This window comes from Periplaneta americana, chromosome 1 (assembly GCF_040183065.1).
Source record: "Periplaneta americana isolate PAMFEO1 chromosome 1, P.americana_PAMFEO1_priV1, whole genome shotgun sequence".
Classification (NCBI taxonomy): Eukaryota; Metazoa; Arthropoda; class Insecta; order Blattodea; family Blattidae; genus Periplaneta; species Periplaneta americana.
The window spans coordinates 195,332,598-195,347,653 of record NC_091117.1 but is presented as its reverse complement, the minus strand read 5'-3'; the positions used below and the strand labels follow the sequence as shown (position 1 = coordinate 195,347,653).

Genomic DNA, 15,056 nt, shown 5'->3' with positions numbered 1-15,056 from the left:
CCACAATTTTATTGCAAGAAAAATATCACAATAACTTTTAAGCTTGAATAAAATCCCTAACGTCAGACAGAAACTTTAGCGCAAGAAATTAAACGGGACATTCTAATGTATCAATAATATGTGTTCTTAGTGTCTTATAATCATTACACAAGGATAACTTTATAGCAATGTTTGGTTTACGTGAGTGAATGTATGTGTGTGTATATATAGATATATATACTGAGTGCTTTTACGCTGTGTGCCGCAACTGCCACATTCAGTCTCGCCGGAAACGATGCATCACTGCTAGGCAAAAGAATGCTTCAACTCGGGATACGTTTAGTTGATTTTTCAGAACGAGTTGTGGCTGCAAGAAAACATTAATAATGAAAACGTGAATAATGATAATGTGACTTAAACATAACATAAGAAATAGGCCTACTCTGGGAATTTACGAGTAAAATGCTGAACTTAGATGCAAGGAAGTACATGAGGAGATGCATTGTGTGTCTGAAGACGATTCTCATAGAAGAGTCGATATAATTGCCATCAATAGAAGAACTCAGAAAGCGATGGTCTTAGACCTACGATTTGCTTTGAACGAGACACGAATCAAGCACTGCAGGTAAATGATGACAAGCGAGCTAAATATCTACCTTGTCTTCCATACCTCAGTGAAAAATTGGGCATTTTGCTTTACAACTGGGATGTTACAGGCTTACTATTTGGAGCGAGGGGTTGTTTACCAAAATTTACATGTAATATCCTTAAATCCTTTAAAATTCCCTTTTATGAGGTTCAGAAGACTTTAATGGAAATTCTGAAGGCCTCTCTTCAAATTCTACACTATCATCTATATGTTAACACGTAAATTTTTGTATTAATGTACAAATCGAATCATTATTTGCTCGTTTCATTTCCCTTTATCTTTTATGTTTGTTAATTCCGGATCCCAGTGATCAACCTCACTTGAGGACGGATGATTTAAAATAAATCGTAGTAGTGAGACAAGTTTGTAAAGGTTCTCTTCTTGGCACGAGTTTCACAAACACACAAGGGCCAAAAAGATGACTGTACGAATGTGTTATACAATGTTTTTTCTACGATAGCACAAATTTACATTAAATAAATATTTCCAGTTGGAGAGATTATAAGAACACAATGTCATGGCCATCTAAACTCAGAACCATTAAGAAGTAAGTATCCATGGAATGGCAGCCCGTTTTATTCATGTTCAAGATTTCATGACCTTCTAAACCGGCCATATAATCAACAAAGCGGTTAGAAACAGTTGAATGATAAATTTTGCTCCAATGAGAACTACATCTGTGGTCAAGAGGAAAAAGGTCTTAAGTAAAAGTTTTATACTTTTCAGGACAGCAGTAGAAAGATTGAAATTGGTGTCAATTATGGACTTTTTTAATTAAGAGGTTTTCCTGGATATTATTTGTTTATATTTCTTCTAAAATAGGTAATGTTGCTCATTTAACAATTTGCTTGATTATTTCCAAAAATAGCCGCACTTAAGTCCTTTTAAGACTGGAACCCAAACTGAGTAGAAGGGACTATGTAAACATAAGACCTTTTTCATGTCAAAATGAATGAGAAATGTAAGTTATTAGGAATGCAAAATGGATCTTAATTATAGGACTGTTTACCCTGGTGCTTAAAGTTTTAAAAGGGAAGGGCGTCAGTAGGCCTATGTGATAAAATGGATAAAATACAAGTTAGACCTTTTTGATAGGGAAGCATGGAAAGTAAAAACCACAATAAATTTAAATATGATCCTCATGAATACCAGACGAGACAAAACTACAGTTTCTTTCTAAATACTCCCAAATGCCACACAACTGCTGGATTAAAACACAGCAGAAATTTTGGACCCAAAATATATAATGCATTAATTAGAGCTTACCCTGAGCTAAGTACACTTAACACACATAGATTTAAGAAACAAATCAGATTAATTATTTAATTGTTTAAGCTAATTGAGTTAAAATTGTTACTCTAATATTCATGTACTTCTGTATTTTCCATTTGTATATAGACCCTGTTATTACATGCTGTATGTATTTTACCATTTATTAATGTGATTGTGCTCAATGAACTCTCGTAATTTTGTGATATATTTTGTATAACTGATCTGAACTGCGCCCGAGCACGAGCTTCTGCTCTTTCGGGCTGCAATGCCTAATGTAGCTCAAGTGTATAGTATTAATAAATATTATTATTATTATTATTATTATTATTATTTAAAAAAAACATGTGATGGTTTGTAAGGAATAAAGTATTAAATATTCTTTAGTCCTTTGTTCTGTGTGCGCTCGATTCAAAAAGTACTTAGGACATTTGGTAACGCTCTATAAATCCAGTCAGGAGTCTTATTTGACTTTAACCGTTTAGTAGGTTGTAGAGAATTGTTTCCGCTTTCAGAATATATAAAAATCTCATTTTCACAAAAAAATTGACTTAAGACCTTTTTCCTCCCGGCCACAGATATGTAACTTCAGACTAATAAGGCCTAAAATGTAGATAAGAATGTCAAATTGTTACTTATTTGTGTTACGTGTGATATTTAATTAATTAAAGATCGAGTTAATGCATTAATTTCTTACTGAATGAAGTTTGTACATTAAATATTACATTTTCTTAGGCAGTGCGTAAAACGGGAGACTCACTTTATGCAGTGATACCAGTAGGTAAAATGTAACTTTACGCACTATCGTAGAAAAAATTAATTGTTTTCGTTCTCGAGTAGAAATCTATTACGGGAGAGACTATTCTATGTTCTTGCGATACATTAATTCCCTATATTGGAGTTCTGGCACTAATTCAGAGCGAAAACATGCTAAAAATATGATAATGTATCCATTTTATTTTCGATCTTCTATTACAGCTTCATTTCTGCTGTATAATTTTGTAATTACTCGCTTTGACGAAAATGGAAACGTAAAATCTTGTAGCTACATAACGTGTAAATTTTCGCCATTATCTTTGCATCTATGGGGACGTATTGTTATGCATCTTATTATTCATGTCAACATTAGATAATTCATTACATTTTCCTCTTAGCAGTGATGATTCGTCATCTGGCAGTGGCAGAACGCTACCTTCGTGAAGGAACACCATGTATATATATCATATGTGATAACTGTGTACTACTTGACAGAACATCAAAGTTACTCTCTTAATCTCTTGATAATAGATAAGTTAAAATTGACACGCTTACAAATTAGTATAAAGCACTAAAGTCCAAGTGAAGCGTTTTGATATTGTATACTGATATAATATAACACTGCGACATAAACAACTTTAAGACAAAGAAGAAACTCAAACTAAATTAAAAGAAATGCAATCATTATTTATTATAAAGAAATGTACAACTATGATCACAGGAAATATTATGTAAGCTTTAATTAATGAGAGTGTAAGCTGTGCTTTCTTGGACAACATGCTCTATAAAGTGCCTATTATTCTTCCATGGTTTTCCCAGAATTTTAAAATTTTGCCAGAAAAAATTATTAATCTCGATTCGGTTATGATAATAAATAAAATTACTATCACACAATGACACCAGATATAATCATAAACATAAGAATGTACACTATCGTATGGTAGAGTCCAGTATTTTATTATTCCTCTTTCTTGATAAAGAAATACAAATCTAAGTTAAGTATTTAACAACACGTATGATGCAAATTATATAAATTAATAAGTAAATTAATTTTACTTATTCGTTATACTAAGTATAAAAAGTATATTAATTACAAAAATGAAACAGAGTATAGATTTTCAGTTTCCCCCTTACCAGTCTTGAATTTAATTATACATCTTGATTACACAACTTTTAACACTGTATCACTTCGGAATACGTATGATAAGAACTTTCTTGTGTTAAATTTTAACGTACCTTGTTAACATGTTTCGACCTATTTTGGGTCATCTTCAGAACTGGTCGTTGTTGGTCTTGGCGCCTCTTGTTTCCTGTGAGGGTGCGTTCGTAGTGTAGAGTCAAAGAGTGTATGTGTTTTGAAATTGAGTTGTGTGTTGAGAATATCATTGGGGTGTATTTCGATCGTACTTGCCATGGTGCGTTTTGTAAACTGTGTGAAATGCATTAAAAATTACATCGAACCTTTTAAAAAACATGTAGGATATTAAAATCAGTATCCTTTAAAAATATCAGAATATTGACTGGAAGGCACATTCGTCTAATTTAATTGGTGAGCAATTACTTTGTAGACTTACACACCCCAACGATATTCTCAACACACAAATCAATTTCAAAACACATACACTCTTTGACTCAACACTACGAACGCACCCACACAGGAAACAAGAGGCGCCAAAACCAACAACGACCAGTTTTGAAGATGACCGAAAATAGGTCGAAACATGTTAACAAGGTACGTTAAAATTTAACACAAGAAAGTTCTTATCATACATATTCCGAAGTGAATTTAATTATTTTCTCCCGATAGGATTTATACTGTACCAGGTGGCAGGTGAACCGACAGCAAAAAAATGCAATAATTTAGATCTTACGTAACATCAGAGGCAGTCTGTATTAAAGTAAATATAGAAAAATGATTCAGTTAAGCGGATTTCGTTCTTATCGCATGCAGAATAATGGTAAAAATAGTCTATCTTCAAGTAGTCATAAATATAATACTATTTATCAGAGCTCTTTTGTATTTTCTAGTGATGTGTGTATACACATTAAGCTCTAAAGTACAAAAAGGATGCTTACTCTAGAGTAAATATATCCCCTTAAAATAATTTTTAAATTTAAACACTTTTTTTTTTTTTTTTTTTTTTTTTTTTTTTTGTAAATTCACTACATGTCTGTGATTAGGTACATTCTATTCACTTTATTATAGCACACAATGATTTGAAATTTTAGCCACTGACTGCTAATAGATACTAAAACACAACCGACCAAAACTATTAATATATCTGCAATATTATATTACCAGTTGCTCTGTATGGTTGTGAAACTTAGACTCTCACTTTGAGAGAGGAACAGAGATTAAGGACGTTTGAGAATAAGGTAGGCCTATAGTCCGGGTCAGTTTACTTCATACCCTAAGGGTGAAACATAACCATTTTTTCCCCATTACTACATATTCTAATGGATTGTGGTGATTTTCTAGTTTGCAGGTTGAATTTTCGATACTGACAAATTCTACAAATGGTAGTGATTTTGTAACTGGTATGTTGGCAGCTGAGACAAGTATCGACATTATTATTTTGTCGGTACTGGAGTTCCATGAAATTAAAATTGTACTAGATTTCTGAACCGGTTACTGGAAGCTAGTCAAATTTGAACATACTAATAATTAATTAATATCAGTATTAATATTAATACATAATAGTTATTTTATGTGTTGCGTTGTGGTTATAATTCAAGACTATAATTAGGTAAGTTTTCGGAGTTAGTACTAATAATTTCATGTGGCCAAACAAAATACATTTTTAGGTTAAGTCTCCTGAGTCAGTTGTTCAGTCAAACCAATGAATTTCGTATTGCCAGACAAAATACTTGACATGTTGATCCCTTTCCCGTATAGTTTGCCTACGAAAATATGTTACAAATTATTGAATTATTTAGAATAACCTTCCAACATAAATTACGGTAAGTAAATAAGTCATTTAGCACTTAGGATCATGTGATATCTGGTAACAGTTGGCAACACTGACAAGACGGCAATATTTGCTGTTTAGGAACTGTTCTTATGTGACCCTCACTATACTTAGGAAAATATTTGGGGCTAAGAGGGATGAAGTTACAGGAGAATGGAGAAAGTTACACAACGTAGAACTGCACGCATTGTAGGCCTATTCTTCACCTGACATAATTAGGAACATTAAATCCAGACGTTTGAGATGGGCAGGGCATGTAGCACGTATGGGTGAATCCAGAAATGCTTATAGAGTGTTGGCTGGGAGGCCGGAGGGAAAAAGACCTTTGGGGAGGCTGAGACGTAGATGGGAGGATAATATTAAAATGGATTTGAGGGAGGTGAGATATGATGATAGAGACTGGATTAATCTTGCACAGGATAGGGACCGATGGCGGGCTTATGTGAAGGCAGCAATGAACCTCCGGGTTCCTCAAAAGCCATTTGTAAGTAAGTAGGCCTAAGTATTATGGGATTAGGGTTTATACCAATTATCACCGTAAAAAAAAGTTCTTATTTTTGTTTTATGTTTTTACGGTGAAGATTGGTATAAGCCCTATGCCCATAATATTGCAGATACTGTATATTAATAATTTTAGTAGGGTGTGTTTTAACATCTATTAGCAGTAAGTGACTAAAATTTTAATTCACTATGTGCTATAGTAAGTGAATAGAGTGTATCTAATCACAGGCATTTAGTGAATTTATAAAAAAAATATGTATTTAAATTCAATAATTATTTTAAGGGGAATTATTTAGTCTAGAGTAACCATTCTTTTTGTATTTTAATGCTTAATGTGTATACACAGGTCACTAAAAATGAAGGAGCTCTGATAAATAGTATTATATTTATGACTACTTGAAGAAAGACTACTTTTACCAATATTCAGCGTGCCATAAGAAGGAACTTCCCTTAAAAAATAGAGTTCTCAATAGTTTATAATTATTTGTTTTAAATACTATTAAATGTTAATATAGGCATTAACTAAAAAAATATTAATATTGTTACATAAAAAGTGGTGAATATGAACTACCGGTATTATTTTTTGTAAAATTGTCCCATAAAGTCGATGTTAAGTATTCTTTTCATATTAAGCTGTCTAAATTTAGTAAGTCTACAAAATTATTGCTCTTCAATTAAATTAAACGAATGTGTCTTCCAGTCAATTTTCTGAAATTTTTAAGGGCATACTGATTTTAATATCCTACATGTTTTTTAAGAGGTTCTATGTAATTTTTAATGAATTTCACACAGTTTACAAAAAGCACCATGCCGAGTAAAATCGAAATAGAACCCATCGTTTTTATATTTGATTCTGCGTCCAATCATTTCATTCATTGGCTCATCACTATCAGCACTAGATGAAAGTAATACAGATGAAATTATCGGGTCACAGAATTCACTTTCACTTAAAGCCAACTGAGAATTTTCTTCATTAATTGCAACGGGTGCGCTTTCCACTGACGCCTCACAACATAATTTATTTTTAAGGAAAGTAAACAATGTATTTTGTTTTGCTATCGTACACTGAAATATTTATATTTACTATATATATCGTCGGCTGAGAATTAGTTTGAACTTGGTCCACAAAAGCTGATTTTGAGATATAAGCAATCAAAGGTTTAAAAAATTCTAGTACATCACTACCAAGCAATTTTATTATTGTATTTGTCTGAACCAGTAGTTCAGAGTTGTAAGCTCCGAAACCGGTTGTGGAGCTAGAGACGTCCAGTCGGAGCGTGAACTTGCTTATGTCTGTGGAAGCACCGGAGCTCGCAACGAGTTATAGTGGAGCGCTCCGCTCCGTTTAGGCTGTGTCTGACAACGCTGGTCTGAACCATTCCGCAAGGTTTTATAAAGTACGCATTAATATTTTCTGTTTATCATTTGTAAATGGCATGCAATTAATAAAATAACAAAATAAGATAGAAAAAGTCAACAATATTATTCTCACACGTAGGCTATAGATGGGCTTGTATTATCTCTAGAAGTCGTAAATATACAGAAGTTAGGCTACCTGAGTGATTGTATGTTAAGAATTTCTATAGGGAAAGTGCATTATAGCTTAAATTATACGAATTAATCTTCAATTTCATTTAATTGGAAATGCGATACCAACGTTGAAGATTTAAATTGTTAGAAATTATACTTTGGATTGTGACAATAGTGTTCATTGATTGATTGGATTTTATTTTACCTAATTTTGAATTTATAGTCCAGTTGATTTACTAATATTTTTGAAGTAATGACTTAAGTGCACAGTTGCCATAGCATTATGGCAAATCGATATGCATTATTTGCACTGGATTCCTTCTGTTGATAGTTTTTGTATTGTATAATTCCCATACTTCAGACATAGGACACAATCTGCGAACCTTTACTAAACTGTATTGAACACTGAGAGACCCTTTACATTCTATACACTCACTTAGCTTCTAGATCTTTACAAGTGAAAGTGTGAAATAGTCTCTTTAAGGACAAATTTCCGTGCTCAGGACGAGAATCAAACTCGAGATCTCATGATATGTAGTCACGAATGCTGACCTGTAGACTACTAAGCCGTACATTATACAATCTGCTTATTATATCGTCATTTTTAATAGCGTAGATAGATATCATCGCCTGTTGTTTATGCAACTAGCAGAGCCTTGGTGTATCTAAAGTTGCATTGTATTCTACGAACACTACTAGGAAAACTAGCGTATTCTACACTAGCATCGTGCATTACAGGCGCAATGTTCGGTTAAAGTTTGTCGAGTTTGGTGGCGATCAAAGTTTGCTTCTGAGCTGTAGCTCACAAGTTCGTTCAGACTTGCGCTGTGAGTTCGTTGACCTCCCATCTCCCTACCTCTCTTCGTGCTTTAGCTACGAAAGGATTATAGAACAAATCTTGTGAAATTTTATGTAGTTGTTATATTACAAAATTGTGATTAAACAACCACAGAAGTATACATACTCGTATATTAAATCACAATATACACTATGTCCCGCACAAAACACCAACAAGAGAAATGACATAATGTCTTACAACTTATAACTTAAAATACATACACCAAAGAGAAACAAATGTACCTAGGTTCGGTAGTGTAGTAGTTAAGTTTTTGTCTCTGTTATTGTGATTTAATGTGCTGAATTACCCATCATTATTTTACATACAATTTATTTAGCTCTTTTTCAGTCCACCACCCAATATAACATTATTGCGTGGAGTGGAACTTAAAAAATGTATTTAGATCCTTTAAATATTTTTACAAAAAAGAATAATTAAAATATGCTTAAAAACCAATTGACTGCTCTTCTAAAGTTTTCTGTTCTGAATTTAAAGTCTAAAAATATTGAATAATTATACAAATACAGATACACATTATTGAAGTATTATCGCAAAAATCTTGAAGATATATACAAGACCAGGCGAAACGTTAATTTACCCTTAAGAAAGCAAAAATATTTCACAACGACAGGTTAAAAATATATTATTCGTCTAGGACAAACATTGTATAACTCCGTAATCAAATATTAGTATAGGGCCAAGATTATATAACTCCATAATCAAATATTAGTCTAGGACCAAGATTATATAACTCCATAATCAAATATTAGTCTAGGACCAAGATTATATAACTCCACAATCAAATATTAGTCTAGGACCAAGATTATATAACTGCATAATCAAATATTAGTCTAGGACCAAGATTATATAACTGCATAATCAAATATTAGTCTAGGACCAAGATTATATAACTGCATAATCAAATATTAGTCTAGGACCAAGATTATATAACTGCATAATCAAATATTAGTCTAGGACCAAGATTATATAACTGCATAATCAAATATTAGTCTAGGACCAAGATTATATAACTGCATAATCAAATATTAGTCTAGGACCAAGATTATATAACTGCATAATCAAATATTAGTCTAGGACCAAGATTATATAATTGCATAATCAAATATTAGTCTAGGACCAAGATTATATAACTGCATAATCAAATATTAGTCTAGGACCAAGATTATATAACTCCATAATCAAATATTAGTCTAGGACCAAGATTATATAACTCCACAATCAAATATTAGTCTAGGACCAAGATTATATAACTGCATAATCAAATATTAGTCTAGGACCAAGATTATATAACTGCATAATCAAATATTAGTCTAGGACCAAGATTATATAACTGCATAATCAAATATTAGTCTAGGGCCAAGATTATATAACTCCACAATCAAATATTAGTCTAGGACCAAGATTATATAACTCCATAATCAAATATTAGTCTAGGACCAAGATTATATAATTGCATAATCAAATATTAGTCTAGGACCAAGATTATATAACTCCACAACCAAATATTAGTCTAGGACCAAGATTATATAACTGCATAATCAAATATTAGTCTAGGACCAAGATTATATAACTCCATAATCAAATATTAGTCTAGGACCAAGATTATATAACTGCATAATCAAATATTAGTCTAGGACCAAGATTATATAACTGCATAATCAAATATTAGTCTAGGACCAAGATTATATAACTCCACAACCAAATATTAGTCTAGGACCAAGATTATATAACTGCATAATCAAATATTAGTCTAGGACCAAGATTATATAACTCCATAATCAAATATTAGTCTAGGACCAAGATTATATAACTGCATAATCAAATATTAGTCTAGGACCAAGATTATATAATTGCATAATCAAATATTAGTCTAGGACCAAGATTATATAACTCCACAACCAAATATTAGTCTAGGACCAAGATTATATAACTGCATAATCAAATATTAGTCTAGGACCAAGATTATATAACTGCACAATCAAATATTAGTCTAGGACCAAGATTATATAACTGCATAATCAAATATTAGTCTAGGACCAAGATTATATAACTGCATAATCAAATATTAGTCTAGGACCAAGATTATATAATTGCATAATCAAATATTAGTCTAGGACCAAGATTATATAACTCCACAACCAAATATTAGTCTAGGACCAAGATTATATAACTCCATAATCAAATATTAGTCTAGGACCAAGATTATATAACTCCATAATCAAATATTAGTCTAGGACCAAGATTATATAACTCCACAACCAAATATTAGTCTAGGACCAAGATTATATAACTGCATAATCAAATATTAGTCTAGGACCAAGATTATATAACTGCACAATCAAATATTAGTCTAGGACCAAGATTATATAACTGCATAATCAAATATTAGTCTAGGACCAAGATTATATAACTGCATAATCAAATATTAGTCTAGGACCAAGATTATATAATTGCATAATCAAATATTAGTCTAGGACCAAGATTATATAACTCCACAACCAAATATTAGTCTAGGACCAAGATTATATAACTGCATAATCAAATATTAGTCTAGGACCAAGATTATATAACTCCATAATCAAATATTAGTCTAGGACCAAGATTATATAACTGCATAATCAAATATTAGTCTAGGACCAAGATTATATAATTGCATAATCAAATATTAGTCTAGGACCAAGATTATATAACTGCATAATCAAATATTAGTCTAGGACCAAGATTATATAACTGCATAATCAAATATTAGTCTAGGACCAAGATTATATAACTGCATAATCAAATATTAGTCTAGGACCAAGATTATATAACTCCACAACCAAATATTAGTCTAGGACCAAGATTATATAACTCCACAACCAAATATTAGTCTAGGACCAAGATTATATAACTGCATAATCAAATATTAGTCTAGGACCAAGATTATATAACTCCATAATCAAATATTAGTCTAGGACCAAGATTATATAACTGCATAATCAAATATTAGTCTAGGACCAAGATTATATAACTCCACAACCAAATATTAGTCTAGGACCAAGATTATATAACTGCATAATCAAATATTAGTCTAGGACCAAGATTATATAACTGCACAATCAAATATTAGTCTAGGACCAAGATTATATAACTGCATAATCAAATATTAGTCTAGGACCAAGATTATATAACTGCATAATCAAATATTAGTCTAGGACCAAGATTATATAACTGCATAATCAAATATTAGTCTAGGACCAAGATTATATAACTGCATAATCAAATATTAGTCTAGGACCAAGATTATATAACTGCATAATCAAATATTAGTCTAGGACCAAGATTATATAACTCCATAATCAAATATTAGTCTAGGACCAAGATTATATAATTGCATAATCAAATATTAGTCTAGGACCAAGATTATATAACTGCATAATCAAATATTAGTCTAGGACCAAGATTATATAACTGCATAATCAAATATTAGTCTAGGACCAAGATTATATAACTCCATAATCAAATATTAGTCTAGGACCAAGATTATATAACTCCATAATCAAATATTAGTCTAGGACCAAGATTATATAACTCCATAATCAAATATTAGTCTAGGACCAAGATTATATAACTCCATAATCAAATATTAGTCTAGGACCAAGATTATATAACTCCATAATCAAATATTAGTCTAGGACCAAGATTATATAACTCCATAATCAAATATTAGTCTAGGACCAAGATTATATAATTGCATAATCAAATATTAGTCTAGGACCAAGATTATATAACTCCACAACCAAATATTAGTCTAGGACCAAGATTATATAACTGCATAATCAAATATTAGTCTAGGACCAAGATTATATAACTCCATAATCAAATATTAGTCTAGGACCAAGATTATATAACTCCATAATCAAATATTAGTCTAGGACCAAGATTATATAATTGCATAATCAAATATTAGTCTAGGACCAAGATTATATAACTGCATAATCAAATATTAGTCTAGGACCAAGATTATATAACTGCATAATCAAATATTAGTCTAGGACCAAGATTATATAACTCCATAATCAAATATTAGTCTAGGACCAAGATTATATAATTGCATAATCAAATATTAGTCTAGGACCAAGATTATATAACTCCACAACCAAATATTAGTCTAGGACCAAGATTATATAATTGCATAATCAAATATTAGTCTAGGACCAAGATTATATAACTCCACAACCAAATATTAGTCTAGGACCAAGATTATATAACTGCATAATCAAATATTAGTCTAGGACCAAGATTATATAACTGCATAATCAAATATTAGTCTAGGACCAAGATTATATAACTGCATAATCAAATATTAGTCTAGGACCAAGATTATATAACTGCATAATCAAATATTAGTCTAGGACCAAGATTATATAACTCCATAATCAAATATTAGTCTAGGACCAAGATTATATAACTGCATAATCAAATATTAGTCTAGGACCAAGATTATATAACTGCATAATCAAATATTAGTCTAGGACCAAGATTATATAACTGCATAATCAAATATTAGTCTAGGACTAAGATTATATAACTGCATAATCAAATATTAGTCTAGGACCAAGATTATATAACTGCATAATCAAATATTAGTCTAGGACCAAGATTATATAACTCCATAATCAAAATGCACCTTCAATATTGAACATTTTCTGTTTTTAAGTTTAATAAAAAAAATTAAACATCTGCTTATAAATTATACTTAAATTGATTCTATGTATAAAGTTTTTTTTTCGTGTTCTTAGTTTTTGTTGTTTCTTTTATAGAGCTAATATCTCTATGTATTAACTTTTGTGTTTCATGTATTAAATGGAACTACACCCGAATATGAGCTTTGCTCATACGAGTGTTTCTGATTTTTTATGTTGTGTATAATTAATTTAATATAAATAAATACCCCACGTATTGTGGGTCCCTATCACCACGGCATGGCGCGTCCTCAGGTTGCAGATAGAAAAGACGGTCTCCAGATATGGAGGGAGCTGCGAATATATTGAATAAGCAGTCGTGGACAGCCGATAAGGGGTGGTCCTCCAGCTTGGGGATTAGGCGAAGGGCCAACAACCCATCACCCTAAAATAACAGCTTGTTACGAAACCACACAATAAGCCTCGGAATGGTACTGATTCTCTGGCACGACCACAGCAAAGGAATAAGGTTATGAGATTTGGTACTTGGAACGTAACTAGTTTTTCTAGAAGGGGAGGGGTAACATTAGTTGCAAAAGAACTAGCTAGATATAGAATAGACTTTGTGGGAGTACAAGAGATTAGGTTAGAATTTGTTAAGTGGATATATGATTTTTATAAAGTTGTTTATGCTAAGTGTAGTGTATATTTATATCGAACTACCACACTACTATTCTCTTCTTTTGGTTAGTTCCGTATAGTTTTAGATAGGCTTTGTGTAAGTAAAATGCGAATATACCATCTAAAGTTTAAGCCAGGCATGTCAATTGATGCCCACAGGAGCAAGCGCGCGCTTTAGAGCCCAGGAGAGCCTGAGCGCTTTACAGAGGAAAGGAAAGAGACAGACGAAAGAGGTGGTATATGCCGCTTGGTCGAGCTATATTCAGGGATGGCCAGAACTGATTCAATAGATAAAGGGAAGAGAACTTATTAAAACTGTATCCATGTTAATTTTTAGATTTGCCTGAGAAGTATAAGTGCATTATAAGATGTAAGTTTTAATTTTAATGCTCATTTTTCACAAGTTTGATTTTTTTATTCTGAAGAAATATTTTCTCAACTTATCTTTATATAAAAGTAAAATTTTCAGGTATAGGCCTATTTATTTAGTAGCCTTACAGAATGTTTTCGTAAATCTAATATACCGTATATACGTATTACTGAAGACAGTGTATTGAAATTTTTGAAAATATTCGCATGGAAATTGTTGGTAAGGAAATGAATTAACAAAGCAACTACTGTTACAGCATAAGCAAAAGATACGTGCCCATGTGTTGTAAAAATGTCAGCTCTATAGCTTCAGCAGATTTCGAGAAAATAATTTAATATTCTGATGATAGGAAGTTGCTCACAAATATCACCTTAAAAGCATAATGCGATAAGAATTTTGTTATGTAATATTAGTTACACTTAAAACAGATACATTACCTAGGTAACTTTGCTTTGCACTGTAATATTGTTTTGATTAGTTTATTGATTACTTTTATATGGCTAAATATACCATCAATATAAATTCCAACTTATCATGTCATACTCAATTTCTTTCTTTGGAATATCACTTTCTTTATTAATGATGTGTTTCATCCACTTAATACAGTATAATATTATACTACTATGGAATTTAAGTGAATATTCCTTCTTAACTCTCTATTATGTTATTAAGATTTAAAACACAAGTGCAATATTAAGAAATCAGTGTTAGTACTTTTGTTTTACAGATAATATAGATAATATTAAACAGAAAGAAGCCATATAAAAATAACGACATAAAATTTGACGTTCCGTTTGAAGTTTGTACACCACTGTTTTCTTAATCCAAC

General features: G+C 31.4%; 1 protein-coding gene across 2 annotated transcripts in view; it reads left to right on the top strand.

The window, feature by feature from the left end:
• Positions 1-15,056, top strand: part of nSyb (neuronal Synaptobrevin) — a 106,604-nt gene that overhangs the window by 51,325 nt on the left and 40,223 nt on the right. The gene's annotated exons all lie outside the window — the stretch shown is intronic.